The 18,041-nt window shown below is 40.5% G+C and overlaps 1 protein-coding gene and 1 long non-coding RNA gene across 3 annotated transcripts in view; both read right to left on the reverse strand.

Annotated features, from left to right (window-relative positions):
- Positions 1-3,271: 3,271 nt before the first annotated feature.
- LOC105726079 (uncharacterized) lies at positions 3,272-5,782 on the reverse strand. Its single transcript, XR_001109427.2, has 3 exons — positions 5,609-5,782; positions 4,484-4,587; positions 3,272-3,349 (listed from the first exon to the last, which is right to left on the reverse strand). It is a non-coding gene; the product is annotated as an uncharacterized LOC105726079 (long non-coding RNA).
- Positions 5,783-16,460: 10,678 nt separating this feature from the next.
- Positions 16,461-18,041, reverse strand: part of SOCS6 (suppressor of cytokine signaling 6) — a 90,440-nt gene continuing 88,859 nt past the window's right edge. For both annotated transcript variants that reach the window (XR_002479024.2, XR_002479025.2), the window contains exon 3: positions 16,461-17,671. The gene's annotated coding sequence lies outside the window, so the exon portion shown is untranslated. The remainder of the gene's footprint in view (positions 17,672-18,041) is intronic.

Raw genomic sequence — 18,041 nt, forward strand, 5'->3', positions numbered from 1 at the left:
AAGTCACCCAGATAATCATGAACAAGGGTTTAAAAAAAATTATCCAGATAAATTATTCAAGTATTTGAATATTAATCTGACATCCAATTATTATACAAATAAACACAATTTTAAAATATTCTCATTTATATTGCATATCCCTTAAAAACATAGCTGTAGATTTCAGTTTGAGAAGCAGAGTCATTTACTTTTTTTCTTAGAAGTCACATGCCTCTTATCCCAGAAAACTGCAATTTTGCAACATATATGTGAACGTGGTTTCATAAACGCCTCAAACCCATCATCAACCTCAAGTTAACTCCCACTTTAATGAAATTTCCTAAAATGCCTTCATCTGCAGCTTACTCTGGGAAGTCAGGCTAATTTAAATACCATAAAACACTTGCCTTTCATCCAAAACAGAATCATTGCATACCCAAGGAACCCTTAGGCAGCACGCCAGTGAGTTTAATAGCCTCTTCAATTTTACTAAACGACCTATGACTATCTGAAAGATTGCCTCCAAGGCTAAAAACCCTGTGAGGAATTTTTTGTTCCAGGCCCAGGTGTAGTGGACCTTTGCCTTGAGTTTAACCCAGCTTCTCTGCAAAAACTCTTCCAAAGACACACAAAGCTTTAAGTCCCTTGCTGTAGCTGTCCATCAGTACTCAGCTCCAGGCCATTTGAGGTCTAAATGAGAAACGCAAAAGCTGAACAGTCTCTGGGGTAGCAAGTATGGAGAACTGTAAAAGTTTTCTCCCATGCTGTTAGAATGCCATTTTTTTTTTTTTTTTTTTTTTTTTTGAGACAGAGTCTTGCTCTGTCACCCAGACTGGAGTGCAGTAGTACGATCTGGGCTCACTGCAACCTCCACCTCCCAGATTCAAGCGATTCTCCTGCCTCAGCCTCCCGAGTGGATTACAGGCACGCACCACCATGCCCAGCTAATTTTTGTATTTTTAGTAGAGACAGGGTTTCACCATGTTGGTCAGGCTGATCTTGAACTCCTGACCTTGTGATTCACCCACCTTGGCCTCCCAAAGTGCTGGGATTACAGGCGTGAGCCACTGCGCCCGGCTGGAATGCTTTTTAAGACATGGGATTACCCTTGGGATTCTCTACAGGCACAGCATCAGCACCTCTTGGCTGGTATTTGCAAGGCCCACTTTTTGAAATAAATTACCTAGTTAAAAATAATGTAAGAAAAAGCAAAATTGCCTCCTAGAAGAGTTACCAGAGGAGAGTTCAAAACAAATGCTGGGTCTACTTAAAAAAAAAGAAACTCAAAAATGTGAAGGACTATTCTGACAGTTAACATGGAGCTAATTACAGCATGTTTCAAAAGGGGAATCCTCATTTTACACAAATAATTTTCACAAATAAAATCACTCCTAAGATTGCAATTTTGAGCAGCTATGTGATAAAATACTCCTTCTTTACGTTAAATGCTGTAGGTGTGGTACTGAGTTGTAATTCTACAACAGTGGTAAGATGACCTTGTAAAGTCAGCCACACTGCTGCAGTATGTGTGCTTAGGTCTTTAGGGTTCAGTGTGTCTTTGATTGTGGAATAAAAATCTGAATTATTAATCCTTTCGATTTTTCTTTTAAGCAGAATTTCCTCATGTGTCATCATCCTATACATACAAATGTGATCAGATAAACTGAGCTAACTCTAACTTCACCAGACTAAATGATACCAAACATAATTTTACTGTATTATCATCAAACTTCATGGCAGGAGGTAAAAAGCACGTAAGATAAATGCTCAGTGTACTGTTTTCCACCGAACTGATTAAGAGACAAGATCAAATACACCTGATGAAGAAGGTAATTTATGCCAGGAAGAATGTAAATTCCAAGCTTCTTTTAAAATTATTTTCAATGTATTCATAAGTGTATATTGACTAATGTTAAATTAGTATTCTTAAAGTTTAAAAAATATGGTCATAGATATTCCTGTTGGAAACTGCTTGCTACAATTGGCCTGACCCATATATCTATCTGGAACTATGCTCTTAGTATGTATTTATATGTGGTCATATGTTTTTGCTATTTTGAAGGAAACTGCATTGGAGGAATAGAAAGTGGTACATGTAGGCCGGGCGCGGTGGCTCACGCCTGTAATCCCAGCACTCTGGGAGGCCAAGGCAGGTGGATCACGAGGTCAGGAGATTGAGACCATCCTGGCTAACACCGTGAAACTCCGTCTCTACTAAAAATACAAAAAATTAGCTGGACGTAGTGGCGCGTGCCTGTAGTCCCAGCTACTCAGGAGACTGAGACAGGAGAATCACTTGAACCGGGGAGGCAGAGGTTGCAGTAAGCCAAGATCGTGCCACTGCACTCTAGCCTGCGTAACAGAGTAAGACTCCGTCCCAAAAAAAAAGAAAATAAAATGGTACACATATATGTAAATGTTAAAAGAAAGCAAAATGGAGTGAAAAGAATGGATACATAAAGGAAAAAATGTGGAAAGGCAGGAAGAAAGGAGAAATTATTTAAAGTGCAAAAAATCAGAAAGTGACATAAACAAGAATTCATACTAAATGTATCTTACTTCAGGCTGCTATAAACAATTAACATAGGCTGGAAAATTAACATAAGCAACATACATTTATTTCTTACAGTTCCAAAGGGTGGTAGGTCCAATATCAAGGCCCCTGAAGATCTGGTGTCTGGTGAGGACCTACTTCCTGGTTTGCAGACAGAGAGAGAGAGAAAGAGGGAGAGGGAAATTTATTAGGGGAATTGATCCATATGATTATGGAGACAAAAGAAGTCCCACAATATGTTTCCTACAAGCTGGAGAACCAGGGAAGCAAGAAGCATGGCTCAGTTCAAATCTGAAGGCCTGAGAACCAGGGAGACTGATGGTATAATTCTCAGTTTGAGACAGAGAAGGCCTGAGAATACAAGTCCTAAAGGTGGGAGAACCTGGAATTCTGCTGTCCGAGGGCAGAAGAAGTAGGTGTCTCAGCTCCAGGAGAGAGAGAGAGATGAATTCAGCTTCCCCCTGCCTTTCTGTTCTACCTGGGTCCTTAGCAGACTGGATGGTGCCCACCCACATTGGTGAGGGCAGTTCTTCCTTACTCCGTCGTTTGATTCAAAGACCAGTCTCTTCCGGAAACATCTCTCAAACATACCCAGAAATAATACTTTACCAGCTCTCTAGATAACCCTTAACCCAGTCAAGTTGACAGCTAAAATTAACCATCACAAACATACAAATAAATACTATAATGGCAAAATCTGAATTAATTCCATAAATGGTGCTGGTGTACTTACATTCAATATGAACACTGGGAAAGGCTAGGGGGAAGAGTTCAGAAGACCTTCCTATTCATTTCTCTGGAAAACCTCCTGTGAATCTGTAATCATTTAAAAACATATGAAAAATTTAATAAAAAGATTTTTTTGTATTATCATAAGCTAATCATTTTAAGCACACCTTTATGGATTCTACGGACATAATTCTCTTAGGCATTTCTTTTTCTACAAATTCACATTTTACACACACAAAATTCAAGGAGGTGACACTGTGCTTCAAGAAAAAAGACATTCATGTGCATTTTAATGAAGTTTACAAGACTGAGAAATGTCTTCCATATTTTAATGCCTTGTTTTTTTTCAGATGACAAGTGATGTTCACAATTGCAAAAATAATCATACAGCTCTTACTCTAATTATTTTTGTCAGAAAAAAGAAGTCAGAAGTGGAAAACCAACCATCAGAGGTCAGAAAACCAGTGGCTGACATTTTCAGTAGGAAGATCTATTCAAGTGGTTGGAGTCACCTTTCCAAGTCTACTAAGCAGAATCTGTATTCACTGCTGTCAAGCTCACTTAACCTAATTGGTAAAATTTGAGTGTTAAAGGAACTTTGGTCACCTACTAGTTCGATGAGATTTAACATCATATTTTTAAACTGTCATAAGTCCAACTGTGCAGTGTGATGAGAGACTCTTTAGACAGATTAGAGCATCAGAATAGAAAGACCCAAAATAGACTCAAGTGCTATATGAGCATATAGTAGAAGATAAAACGCATATCTGTACAGATTCGTTGGGTTGCTTAATAAATGGTGTTGGGTACGTTTACCCTTAAGATATAAAAAGAAAAACATGTAAAAGGTAGCTGTCCCCCGACCTTCCTGCAGGCATAGGGGAACATGGCAATTCTGCTCCATGCAGAGAAAGCAAGTAGAAGGGCTAGGCAGGGGCCACAATAACATGAGGGCTCATAATTTTGGAGGCTTTTAAGTGAAATCTCTATTTTTATATGAAATCTTCCAAATTTTAGTTGTTGGCAACCATGTCAAATATTTTTAAAACAGAGTGTGAAATGAGCTGTATTTAGTTTCCCAGGGCTGCCATAGGGAATGACCAAAAACTAGGTGGCTTCAAATAGGAGAAACGTATTCTCTTATGGTCTGTAGTCAAGAAGTCGGAAGTCAAGGTATTGGCAGGGTTGGTTTCTCCTGGAGACTGGGGGAATATCTGTTACCTGCTTCTCTCCTAGCTTCTTGTGGTTGCCGGTAGCCCCGGCTTGTAGATGCATCATTCCATCTCTGCCTCCTTCATTCTGTGGCATTCTCCTCTCTGTGTCACCTGTGCCCAAATTTGCCTCTTATGAAGACACTGGTCCTTGGATTATGGCCCAGCCTATTCCAATATGACCTCATTTTAACTTGATTAAACCTGCAAAGACCTTATTTCCAAATAAGGTCACATTCACAAGTACCAAGGGTTAGGAACTAAACATATTCTTTTGGGGCACACAAACACACTACATAAGCAGAACAATCCTCAGGCTCAATCTGATCTAGGCTACCAGTTTATATTATCTGTTTGGTGGCAAAATAAATTCCAAATAGGTTAACATCTTTTGTAATAACAAGCATTAGAAAAATATTTAGCTAAATACTTGTACACTCAAGGAATACAAAAGGACTTTATAAGCATAACTTCAACATGTCAAATTTATTCAGAAGAAAGATTGGTAAATTTGACAGATTTAACCACAAAAATAAAAATATTTCTCTACATTAAAAAAAAAGAGTAAAGTAAAAATACAGACCAAAACTAACAATGTGAGAAAAGGTTAAAAATAGTCTGTACACATGCAATTAGACTTTCTTTCTATTAATTTAGAACCCTCAAAAGAAAGACTGGCAAAGGACCACAATAAAAAATTTACAAAGGAGCAAAGACAAATATTCTGCAGGTATGTGAAGACACGTTGAATGTGAGTAGTCATCAATGTGCCGCAAACGTGAAAGCAATAACAAACTTTTCTCCCCATAAAATTGATCAAAATTAAAAATAAATCAACAAACAGATTCCCAGTGATAGCAAGAAGGTGGGAAGATAAAGGGACCATGTCATACACTGCCAGTGACATTTTAAATGATCTAACCTTTCTAGGGCCAATTTACCATCTGGTATCAAAAACCTTAAACATGTTCATCCTCTCTAACCAATGCAATTTTTCTTCTAGACATGTACCCTAAGTAAATAAGTAATGAAGAAAAACATTTGAACAAGGCTATTCATCTGTATTAACTTGGGCTACCATAACAAAATAGCAGAGACTACGTGGCTTATAAACAGCAGACATTTATTTTCTTACAGCTCTGAAGGCTGGAAGTCTGAGATCAGGGTGCCAGCATGGCTGACTTCCAGTGAGGGCTCTCCTTCTGGCTTGCAGATGGCAGCCTTCTCATTGTGTCTTCTCATGGTAGAGAGTCTTCCTCTTCTTATAAGACCACAGTCCTGTTGGATTAGCATACAGTATACCAGACACTCTTCTAGGAAGGAGAATAGAGCAGATAATAAAATTAGAAAGACAATCCCTGCCCCCAAAGTGAGTTCATTTTAGGAGGGGGACAGATTGTGTACATGAAGACATTTCTGTTATTTAAAAATAAAGGGTAAACACATAGAAAAGCGCACACACACATATCATATTTACATGAAAACTGGAAAGAACAACCACTAAGATGTTAACTCTCTCCCCTGGTTGGTGAGATTATAGATATTTTCTTTTGTAAATTTGTATTTTTATGGATTCTTTTTGAAATAAAGAATGAATTAATAGTTTTAAAACAGAGAAATATATTTCTATATCTCCTTTCCCTTTTTATACAATAGGGGAAAGCACAGTTCTAATATTTACTCCAACTTTATTTCAAAATTGTACTATCACTAGAAATGACAGAATTTCCTACCAGAGAATCACACACTTTAGGGACTTATCCCACTGACCAGTTTTAACTCATGTAAAGTCACTGCACACAGACTGGTATAACTAACAAGAAGCAGATAGCTGGGAATAGGTAAATCTTTCTTCCAAGAACAGGATTCAATTTGTGGTAATGACTGCGTGTTTTCACTGGCCCAGAAAAAGCCATGAGGTTACCCTGGTACTTGAGGCCTCTGATTTACAGGCAGTTCTATGCCTATTTTTCCCAAGGGAAAGGGAATGCTATTTTGGCAAAGACTGTGGAAATGAAGAACGTTGATTGTTAGGAGCAGAAAAATCAATAAGGAAAACTATACAAGAGAAGTTAAGAGTGCAAAGTGAAGAGAAGGCTATTAATGAAAGGTATCAAATATAGAAGTATGTGGTAAGTGGACCAATTAGTGTATCATCTCTTTAGACTGGCCCCCCGAAACCACTTTTTTGTGGTTTTGATTTGTGGGGAGGGGGAACAGGATCTCTTTCTGTCATCCAGGCTGGAATGCAGTGGCATGATCATAGCTCAGCCTGATCTCCTGGTCTCAAATGATACTCCCACCTCAGACTCCCAAGTACTTGGAATGACAGGCACATGCCACTGCAGCCAGCTAGTTGAAAAAAAAAAAATTTTTTGTAGAGACAGAGTCTCACAATGTTGCCCAGGCTGGTCTCAAATTCCTGGCCTCAAGTGATCATCTTACAGGGCATCCCAAAGTGCTGGGATTACAGGCATGAGACACCACTCCTGGCCCCAAAAATCAGTATTAATGGATGATCTGAGAATGAGTCAAAGGACGGCTTTAATTCACTCATCTACATTCAGATGACTATACTCAGAGAAAATAAGAATAAATAAACAAAAGCAACAGAAAGAGCAGACATTCACCCAGAAATTTGCATATTGTCAAATTTACATAATCACGAAATAAAATATTAGTTTGGCTTTCAGCAAAAACTGGATCAATTATTTGTACTGATATAGATACTAATGTACACTAAATACAATAGAAAGTTATGTAATAAGATAGACTCACATTCATGGATTATGCATTGTATAAGTGCTTCATTGTTAGAACCAAAGCTTCCCAGGAAAATAACGTCCAATTCCCTTTGCAATAAAATCCTACTTATATATATTAAGAAACTTCTCAGGCCTTCATTCTCTTCTGAGTAACCTCAAAATAACTTTATTGTTTTCATTTTTCTGCATTCCTTGTGTGAATTTCCACTTAGCTGAATGAAACAAATAATTTACTTCTCAGTACATGTGAGACAGCCAATTGTTATATAAAAGGAAAGACTACAAGTTTTTGATATCAAAAGCACTCAGGTTTTGGAAGTTATCTGTAAAAGTTTAAAAGAGGACAAAATAAGAAATTGTTACAAAATCAACCAAGTTCATTCAGTTCCAGCACATAATCACTTATTAATGTCTGTTTTGCACTAGGCATTGGGCTGTGTTCAGAAAATTCAAAGATGAATACGATATATTCCCTCTAGAAGCATATGTATTAGGGGATAAACTGACATGCAAAATAAACAGATCATTTCTACATAATGCACAAGTGCTATGATAGAGGCATCAGCTGAAATTTTAAGTATGCAAACAAGGAAATTTAAAAAATCCACACACACAACACATTTTCAATCAAACAAGAAGCAAGGGAGATATACAGTGTTTTGTTTTGTTTTGTTTTTTAATACTTGTAATAGACTGAACAATGGCTTCCAAACTATCCATGTGCTAATGTCTGGAAGCTGTGAATATATTGCAGAGGGGAGTTAAGGTTGCAGATGAATTAAGGATGCCAATCAGATAACTCAAATTAGAGAAACTATCTTGAGGGCCGGGTGCGGTGGCTCACGCCTGTAATCCCAGCACTTTGGGAGGCCAAGGCGGGTGGATCACGAGGTCAAGAGATCGAGACCATCCTGGTCAACATGGTGAAACCCCGTCTCTACTAAAAATACAAAAAATTAGCTGGGCACGGTGGCGCCTGCCTGTAATCCCAGCTACTCAGGAGGCTGAGGCAGGAGAATTGCCTGAACCCAGGAGGCGGAGGTTGCGGTGAGCCGAGATCGCGCCATTGCACTCCAGCCTGGGTAACAAGAGCGAAACTCCGTCTCAAAAAAAAAAAAAGAGAGAAACTATCTTGAATTATCCAGCTAGGCCCAATGTAAACATCCTTAAAATCTTTAAAAACAAAAGAGAAGGACAGAAGGAGTCAGAGTCAGGCAGAGGGTTATGACTACGAAAGAAAGGCACAAAGAGAGGCAGTACTGCTGGCTTTCGAAATGGAGGAAAGGGCCACGAGTCAAGGAATGCAGGCAGCGTGGAGAAGCTGGAAACAGTGAAGACAAGTTCCTCCTAGAGCCCCCAGAAACGAACGTGGCCTGGACTTCTGTCCTCAAGACCCGTTGGATAATAGATGTGTGGCATTTTTTTGTTTTTGTTTTGTTTTTGAGACAGGGTCTTATTCTGTCACCCAGGCTAGAGGGCATTAGCACGATCTCCGCTCACTGCAACCTCCACCTCCCAGGTTCAAGTGATTCTCCTGTCTCAAGCTCCCGAGTAGCTGGGATTACAGGTGTGCACCTCCACTCCTGGCTAATTTTTGTGTTTTTAGTAGAGATGGGGTTTCACCAAGTTGGCCAGGCTGGCCTCAAACTCCTGACCTCAAGTGATCTGCCCACTTCAGCCTCCCAAAGTGCTGGGATAACAGGCATGAGCCACTGCGCCTGGCCAGATGTGTGTTGTTTTTAAACGCTAAACTTACAGTAATTTATGACAGCAGCAGCAGGAAACCAACATAACACCCCAGAGTGATGAGACCTACAGGATTCTATTTAGCATCCTAAGAAGTTTTCTGAATTTAAAATTTCTAAGGTCATGATCTACTCTAAGTTCTTTTTCACCTTTTCATTGTGAGCTTTTGAAAGAAGCAAGGAGAGCATGCGGAAGGGAAGGAGAAACTCATGCTCATGTCCTAAGTACTGAGTACTGAGACGGGCATCTTTCCCTAGACGATCTCACTGGATCCTCACAGAAAGTTCTGGAAGGATGATGTTATTATTCCACCTTCACGGATAAAGAAACGGAGACTCAGAATTAAATATAAAATGCCAATGCACCCCTCTCAGACTGCAAAGCCCATGCTCAATCAACACACCAGGCTGCTGCAAACAAATCCTAGGCTCCAACACAACATGAGCTCAGGGGCCTAGGGAAGACCACCGTCCTGCCCAAAGGCCTCTTCAGTCTTTGGCCAGCATTGGCAAAAGAGACTATTTTCTATTTAAATACCATATCTCATCAATACCAGGATTCACCTTTGACACAGTTTGTGACATGGTTAGGCTTTGAATCCCCACACAAATCTCATCTTGAATCCCCGTAATCCTCACATGTCAAAGGAGAGATCCCGTGGAGGCCACTGAAGCACGGGGGTGATTGCTCTCATGCTGTTCTCATGACAGTGAGTGAGTTCTCGCGTGATCTGATGGTTTTATAAGAAGCTCTTTCCCTCCTCACTCGGCACTTCTTCCTGTCAACTTGTGAAGAAGGTGCGTTGATTCTCCTTTGTCTTCTGCCATGATTATAAGTTTCCTGAGGGCCCCCCAGCCATGCTAAACTGTGAGTCAATTAAATCTCTTTTCTTTATAAATTACCCAGCCTCGGGCAAGTCTTCATAGCAGTGTGAGAACAGACTAATACAGTTTGGATACTTGTCTCCCCAGATCTCATGTTGAAATGTCATCCCCAATGTTGGAGGTGGGGCCTGGTGGGAGGTGCCTGGATCATGGGGGTGGATTTCTCAGTGAATGGCTTGGCACCATCCTATTAGTTCTCATGAAATCAGGTTGTTTAAATGTATGGCAACTCTCCCCCACTCTCTCTCCTGCTCTTGCCCTGTGAGGTGCCTACTCCCCCATGTGATGTGCATGTGCCCCCTTTGCCTTCTGCTATGATTGGAAGCTTCCTGAGGCTCTCACCAGAAGCAGATACCAGTGCTATGCTTCCTGCAGAGTCTGCAGAACTGTGAGTCAATTAAACCTATTTTCTTTATACATCACCTAGTCTCAGGTCTCAGGATTGTTTGTTTGTTTTTCAGACGGAGTCTCACTCTGCCGCCAGGATGGAATGCAGTAGCACGATCTCAGCTCACTGCAACCTCCACCTAACGAATTCAAGCGATTCTCCTGCCTCAGCCTCCTGAGTAGCTGGGACTATAGGCATGTGCCACCACACCCAGTTAATTTTTGTTTTAGTACAGACGGTGTCTCACCATGTTGCCCAGACTGGTTTTGATCTCTTGACCTTGTGATCTGCCCACCTTGGCCTCCCAAAGTGCTGGGATTACAGGCATGAGCCACTGTACTCGGCCTCAGGTATTTCTTTATAGCAATACAAGAACAGCTTAATACAGCCCTTTTTTCTGTCTCTCTCTCTCTTTTTTTTTTTTTTTTTTTTTGAGGGAGGGCCTCACACTGTCACCCAGGCTGGAGTGTAAGTGGTACAATCTCAGCTCACTGCAACCTCTGCCTCCTGGGCTCAAGCGGCCCACCTCAGCCTCCCAAGTAGCTGGGACTACAGGTGTGCATCACCATGTCTGGCTAATTTTTGTATCTTTTGTAGAGTGAGGACTTCACCATGTTGCCCAGACTGGTCTCGAACTCCGGGGCTCAACCAATCCACCTGCCTCAGCTCGGCCCCACAAAGTGCTGTGATTATAAGTATGCACCACTGTGCCTGGCTTAGTTTTCATTTTTAATTGAAATTACAGTGCATCTTATGTTCATAAAGTCTTGCACGTATAATTGACAACATTTCTTCCCCCTTAGTGATAATTACAGTGTGTTTTACAATAGAGATTTCTTGGGGTCAGTGAGTTAGCATAGAATGCGTCCCTGAGCTAAGCACTGAACTATTTTCAATATGAGGAAACATAAATCCCTTACCCTGCAGCTGAAGTTCCTATAATGCCACACAAAGAAAACGGTCACCCATTTTTAAAAATACCAACCCACTAATCAAAATGTGGGGGTTTTTTTTCTTAGAATTTACTCTGTGCTGAGCAGTGGGCTAGAATCCTTAAAAGTTCACCAAAAAAAATGGAAGATGGGGCCCCTACGCTCAAAAACCCCACATAAGAGGTAAACTAACATGAAAAGTCATATAACATGTGACATACTTAAGGGCCTAACTGGCAGCAACCACACAGGGAGATAGGATCGATTACATCCACATTGTGTGTTTTCATTGTGCTTTGTTTCTTATTTTGTTTTTGTTTTTAGTATTGTCTCATCATCAAGCTTGATTCATTAAACTCATTAAAAGCTTATGTAAAAGTATTTTCAACCGATGGTTTCACCTGGGGCATGAAGTAACTTAGATGTTGAAGTCCTAATCTCCGTGCCAGTGAATGTGACCTTATCTAGAAATAGGCTCTTTGCAGATGTAATTAAGATGAGGTCATACTGGAGTAGGGTGGGCCTTAAATCCAGTGACTGACATCTTCAGAAGAGAAAAGAAAGAGAGATTTGGATGCAGAGACATGGAGGAGTCATGAAGACGATGTTCCTGTGGAGACGGAGGCAGAGATCAGTGTGATGCAGCTACAGGCCAGGAACACCAGGAACTGCCAGGATTTACCAGAAGCTAGAGGAGACAGGAAATCTTCTTCCTGGACACTTTAGAGGAAGCATGCCCCCACCAACACCTTCATTTCAAATCTCTGGACTCCATAATGTTGAGACAATACATTTCTGTTGTATGAAGCCACCAAGCTGAGGGAACTTCGTTATGGCATTGGGTCTGAGAACAGCCCGCAGAGATAACCCATGTGAGACTGATTAAATTAAATTAATCATTTTTGAAAGCAAACAACCTCAAAAATAAATTTTTAAAAGCTAAGGGACATTACTCAACTCTTAGCACTATTCACATACAGCAGAAAATGACCCTGAAAAATCACAAAAAGATGAGAAATTCATGCAGATGTGAATATCCAAAGAAGGAAAAACAAATTGTGCAAAAAAATAACAGAGTGGTACCAAAACGGCTCTTCCTCACCTAAACTCAGGACAGGTTCACATGACGTCAGAATAAAACAAGAAGCAACTAGAGCAAACTACATTAAAACTATGCAGCCTTATTAAAATTATATAAAGTCACATGATAAAACTACATAACGAAACTATAGTTTTACTAAACAATAGAGATTTGCCAACAGGAATTTACTAAGTGTCTGCTACATAATTCTGGAATATAAAAATGGAAGAGTAAATCCTTAATTTTTAAAAAAGGAAGAAAGAATTGTAAAGTAATACTGTGCGTTAAAGTACAGAAAGAGGCATATTCTAACATGCAGGTGTGTGCAAAAACAGTGCAGAATATTGGACTAGTGCTAAAGAGAGACAGAGAAGTGACATAGGGCAGTATCTGACAGACCTCTTACCTTATTATTCTAAATACATAACAATGTTTTTCCTATAAATCACAAAAAAGGCTGGGCCAGGTGCAGTGACTCATGCCTATAATCCCAGCATTTTGGGAGGCCATGGCAGGAGGATTGCTTGAGGCCAGGAGTTTGAGATCAGCCTGGGCAACATAATGAGACCCTGTCTCTACAAAAATAAAAAAGGGTCTAAAGTGCTAAGATACAATTCACGGACAAAAGAATTTAACCATTAGATTCATTTTTTTCTAAAAGCAAAACCTCGGATAAATTCTTGACATGCCTTCAGAAATACCCTGAAGATAATTCATCAATTAAATGTTTGAAAACATAGTAAAGCCATCATCAATTTGGAATTAATTCTGAGTGACTCAGAACTAGTTGGGACTGGGAACATGATGGAATACTAAGATGAATGTGAAAATGACATATCAGAATCTCATCGTTTAAACTAGGGCTACGTAAGTCTTTATTTATGTCTCCCTAGACCATATCAGCATGGGCATTCATGGAGCACAGGAATAATAAAACTCAGCTGCCCCCACCTCTGTCAACTGCCCTCGACATTACTAGGTTCTTTCTTTTTCCAAGCTGTTCAGTGGGTTAATTCACTTGCACACCCAAACACCTATCACCTCATTTCATGTTTGGTGGTTAAATCTGTTGATAAACATTTGCTGATAATTTTTAGCTATCCAAACTCTAGAATTAGATGCACAACATTTGGCTGTGAAGCCTCTGGTTGGCACCTAAAATTACCACTAAAAACAATTCAGCCAGTTCACATGGTATGGCTTCTGGGTAATGAAAAGATAGGTAGAGTCTGGAGGATGTCAGCCTAGGATGTCGTAATTTCAAAAAGGCATTTAACATGGTAATGCATTAAGGTGCACTTAAAGCCACATGGACAAATCCACCCAAAGAGGCAGTGTTAATCAGCTGGAGAAGTGATCCAGAGTTCTGTACTCAAGCCCATCCTGCTCAGAGTTTCAGTTAATGACTTGGATGAAAGTTTACAGGACGATTATGTCAAATTTGCTAAGGAAGCAAAAATCTAGGCCAGGTGCAGTGGTTCACGCCTGTAATCTCAGCACTTTGGGGCCGAGGTGGGTGGATTACCTGAGGTCAGGAGTTTGAGACCAGCCTGACTAACATGGTGAAACCCCATCTCTACTAAAAATACAAAATTAGCTGGGTGTGGTGGCTCATACCTGTAATTCCAGCTACTTGGGAGGCTGAGGCAGGAGAATTGCTTAAACCCAAGAGGCAGAGGTTGCAAGGTTTTAGTAAGCCAAGATTGCATCATTGTAGTCTAGCCTGGGCAACATGAGTGAAACTCCATCTCAACAACAACAAAAAAGGCTAGGTGAGGTGGCTCATGCCTGTAATCCCAGCACTTTGGGAGGCTAAGACAGGCGGATCACATAAGGTCAGGAGTTCAAGACTAGCCTGGCCAACAAGGTGAAACCCTGTCTCTATTCAAAATACAAAAATTAGTCGAGTGCCTGTAATTCCAGCTACTCTGGAGACTGAGGGGACAAATCGCTTGAACCCGGGAGACAGAGGTTGCAGTGAGCCGAGATTGTGCCATTGCACTCCAGCCTGGGCAACAGAGCAAGACTCCATCTCAAAAAAAGAGAGAGAGAGAAGTATAGAGGAAGGCACCAGAACCAACTATACCTGGAGAGAAGAAACTGAGGGACAAAAACTAGCAATAGAAACACATTATTATCAATATTTAGCAGCAATAGTAGTGATAACAATAGTAAAAGTAATGAAAATAGGAATAAAGGTGAAGTCGAAATTTTTTCTTTTTTTTTTTAAAGATAGGGTTTCACCATGTTGGTCAGGCTGGTCTTGAACTCCCGACCTCAGGTGATCCGCCCTCCTTGGCCTCCAAAGTGCTTGGATTACAGGCATGAGCCACCACGCCCGGCCCTAAGTCGAAAATTTAAGGTAAAAATACTCAAATGCATAAAGACAAAATGAAGAAAACTAGAAACTTAGGTTTTTTTAAATGTAGGTTTAAAATTAACTACATATTACTCAGGAATAGAAAATTAAATGTTGTATGTTCTCACTGATATGTGAGAGTTAAGCTATGAGATCACAAAGCTGGGTGCGGCATCTCACGCCTGTAATCCCAGCACTTTGGGAGGCAGAGGCGGGAGGATCACCTGAAGTTGGGAGTTTGAGACCAGCCTTACCAATATGGAGAAACCCCGACTCTACTAAAAATACAAAATTAGCAGGGCGTTGTGGCGCATGCCTGTAATCCCAGCTACTTGGGAGGCTGAGGCAGGAGAATCACTTGAACCCAGGAGGCAGAGGTTGCAGTGAGCCGAGGTCTCGCCATTGCACTCCAGCCTGGGCAACAAAAGCAAAACTCCGTTTCAAAAAAAATTTTTTTTAATGATACAATAAACTTTGGGGACTTGGGAGGAAGAGTGGGAGGGGCTGAGGGATAAAAGACAACAAATACGGTGCAGTATCCACCGCTCGGATGACGCGTGCACCAGGATCTCACAGTTCACCACTAAAGAAATTACTCATGTCGCCAAATACCACCTGTACCCCAATTAATTATGGGAAAAAAACTACCTTTAGCCCAATGTTAGGACTTCTCAGAAAACAGCAGAATAATGAGAAGCTCTAATTTTTATATTAGATAAATAAAAATAAGTACTACTCATTTTGCTATTTTAAAAAAAATTAACTACATATTTACTATGTAGCATCTTCGTGTCATACATAGTGTTTTTTGAAGAGTTTTAGGATATATTCATAGAAGTATGTATATTTATTAAAGGTAGTATAGACTCATTATATTCTGTATTGCTCAGAACATGTTTTCTGTTGCAATCACCTGTTAAGGAAGAACACTACCAAACTGTAGTGCTTCCAGAAGTGCATCAGCAGCATGGCAAAACACAGATTTACAGCCAATAAGTACCCTGAAGATCATAATTCCAGCATAAACAAATTGAGAATATTGAGATCCTGTAAGACTGAAATAATACCACCTGTATTTATTGGGGTTTGTTGCTGAAAAGGAATACGTGGGACTGGATAATTTATTTAAAAAAGAGGTTTTGGTTCTTCACACTACAAGAAATGTGGTGCCGGAATCTGCTTCTGGTGAGGCCTCAGGAAGCTTCCAATCATGTCAAAGGGGGAGCAGGTATGCCATATGGTGAGAGAGACGAGGCAAAGAGAGATGCCAGACTCTTTTAAACCACCAGCTCTCCTGTGAACTAACAGAGTGAGAACTCGATTATTTCCACGGGGAAGACACCGAGCCAGTGGCAAGGGACCCACCTCTCTAACCAAACACCTCCCACCAGGCCCCACCTCCAACACAGCAGATGACATTTTAACATAAGATTTTGAGGGGACAAACATTCAAGCCATATCACCACCATTACACACAAGCTTACCCAATATACTGACTGGGTCACATAAAGAATATTTATAGGAATTAAGATTGTTCAACCTAAAAAAGGAAGACTTAATGGTGGGGTGCTGAAAGTAAAAAAGCTGTTAAAGAAAGAGAGAGGAAAGATTTCAGATCAGCAGGGCAGAAGGTAAGAACGTTACACTGGTAAGGACTGTCGGCAATGAGAGTGATAAATCCTTCAGTGAGGGGAGACTGAGGTCACCAGGAGTGTCCAGAGAATAAATGTTCACTACAGGGAATGCTGCAAATGTCCTCACAACACTCAGTAGAAAGGTGGACACAACCAAATTGCCAAATTCTGAATTTCACAAAAACTTGGAGGCTGACCTGAAGTCACCAGCATTTTATTTTTACACAGTAAATACATTTACAAAATGCATCACAAAATGTTATACAATTATCACCGTTTCACTAAATATAGGATATTATACCACCAAAACTTCAGTTCAGAATGTTGGACTGTCCTCTAAATTGTCTTCTAAATAGAAATAATTTGGTTTGATTGTTGTCATCTAACCACAAATCGGTAAAAATGTGTTCACTGCGGCAGACACTCTTCTACAATGTGACGTTAATTCTCCTCCCATGGAGTGGCAGGCTCTGTTCTTTGCTTTGCGCCTAAATAGACCTTTATGACTGCCTTTACCAATAAAGGATGGCTACATTGAGGCTCTATGACTTCTGAGTCTAGGTCATTAAAAATAAAAAGCTTTGCTTTTCCTCTTCCTTCTCTTGGGGTACTCCCTTCAAGGACCCCAGCTGCCATGCTATGAGAAAACTCAGACCATATGAAAAGGCCACGTCTAGGTTTTCCAGCCAATGCCCAGCTGAAGTCCCAGTCAAGGGTCAGACATGTGAGTGATACCTTCAAGGTGACTCCAGCCGCAGCCATCATCTAACTGTACTTGCTTGAGGGACCCCAAGCAAAAACCTAGCTGAGCCCAGTCAAGCTTCAGAATCATGAGAAATAATAATAGTCGTAGTCAGGAGTTCATAGAAACGATCCAGAGTGGAAGGATCTAGATTGATTGCAAGAGTTAACTTTGTGATTCTGGGAGATGACTAGGTAGATCTGAAGTCTGTAAGTCAGGACGTCAGGAAGGGCAGGCTGGATGGGCAGTTTGAGTTGACACTGAGTCCACAGGCAGAATTTCTTCTTCCTCAGGGAAGCCTCAGTTCTGCTCTTCAGGCCTCTCAACTGACTGAGTCAGACCCAACCAAATTACCAAGGATAAGCGACTTAAAGTCAATTGATCGTAGATGCTGATTACATCTACAAAATTCCTCCACAGCAACAAGCTAAGTTAGTATTTGAATTACTCTCTACTATAACCAAGCCACATTCATACATAAAGCTGACCTTCACAATAATAAAATGATCTTTTGTTCTTTTACGTCATTAACCTTTGGGGGTGATTTGTTCCACAGAAATAGGTAACTGGAATGGTCAGTATAGATTTCCATTGGAGGCAGAGGCAGCAGGATCACTTGAGCCCAGGAGTTCGATACCAGCCTGGTCAACACAATGAGACTCTGTTTCTACAAAAAAATTAAAAAAAAAAAAGATTTAGTAAACACTAGGCTTGATGACCTCTCATTCCTCCAAGCCCAAAATGCCATAATTCACTCACAGATCGCCTATCTCAGATCTGAAACAGCGGTTCTAGTGTTCACAAATCCCTCAAAGCTTTGACTGCATTAATCAGCCCTCTTGATGATAAATCCGTTGAGATTCTTTTGGCTGTAAAGGCAGTTAGCCCTCCACATTCATGGGTTCTGCATCCACAGATTCAACCAACCAAAGATCAAAACTATTTGGGAAAGAAAATGCACAGTTGTGACTGTACTGAACAGGTACAGACGTTTTTTTTTTCTATTATGTGACTTAAAAATAGGTGGTGTAGTGGGT

This window comes from Aotus nancymaae, unplaced genomic scaffold (genome assembly GCF_030222135.1).
Source record: "Aotus nancymaae isolate 86718 unplaced genomic scaffold, 86718_ANA_hifiasm-v0.15.2.pri h1tg000020l, whole genome shotgun sequence".
Taxonomy (NCBI): Eukaryota; Metazoa; Chordata; class Mammalia; order Primates; family Aotidae; genus Aotus; species Aotus nancymaae.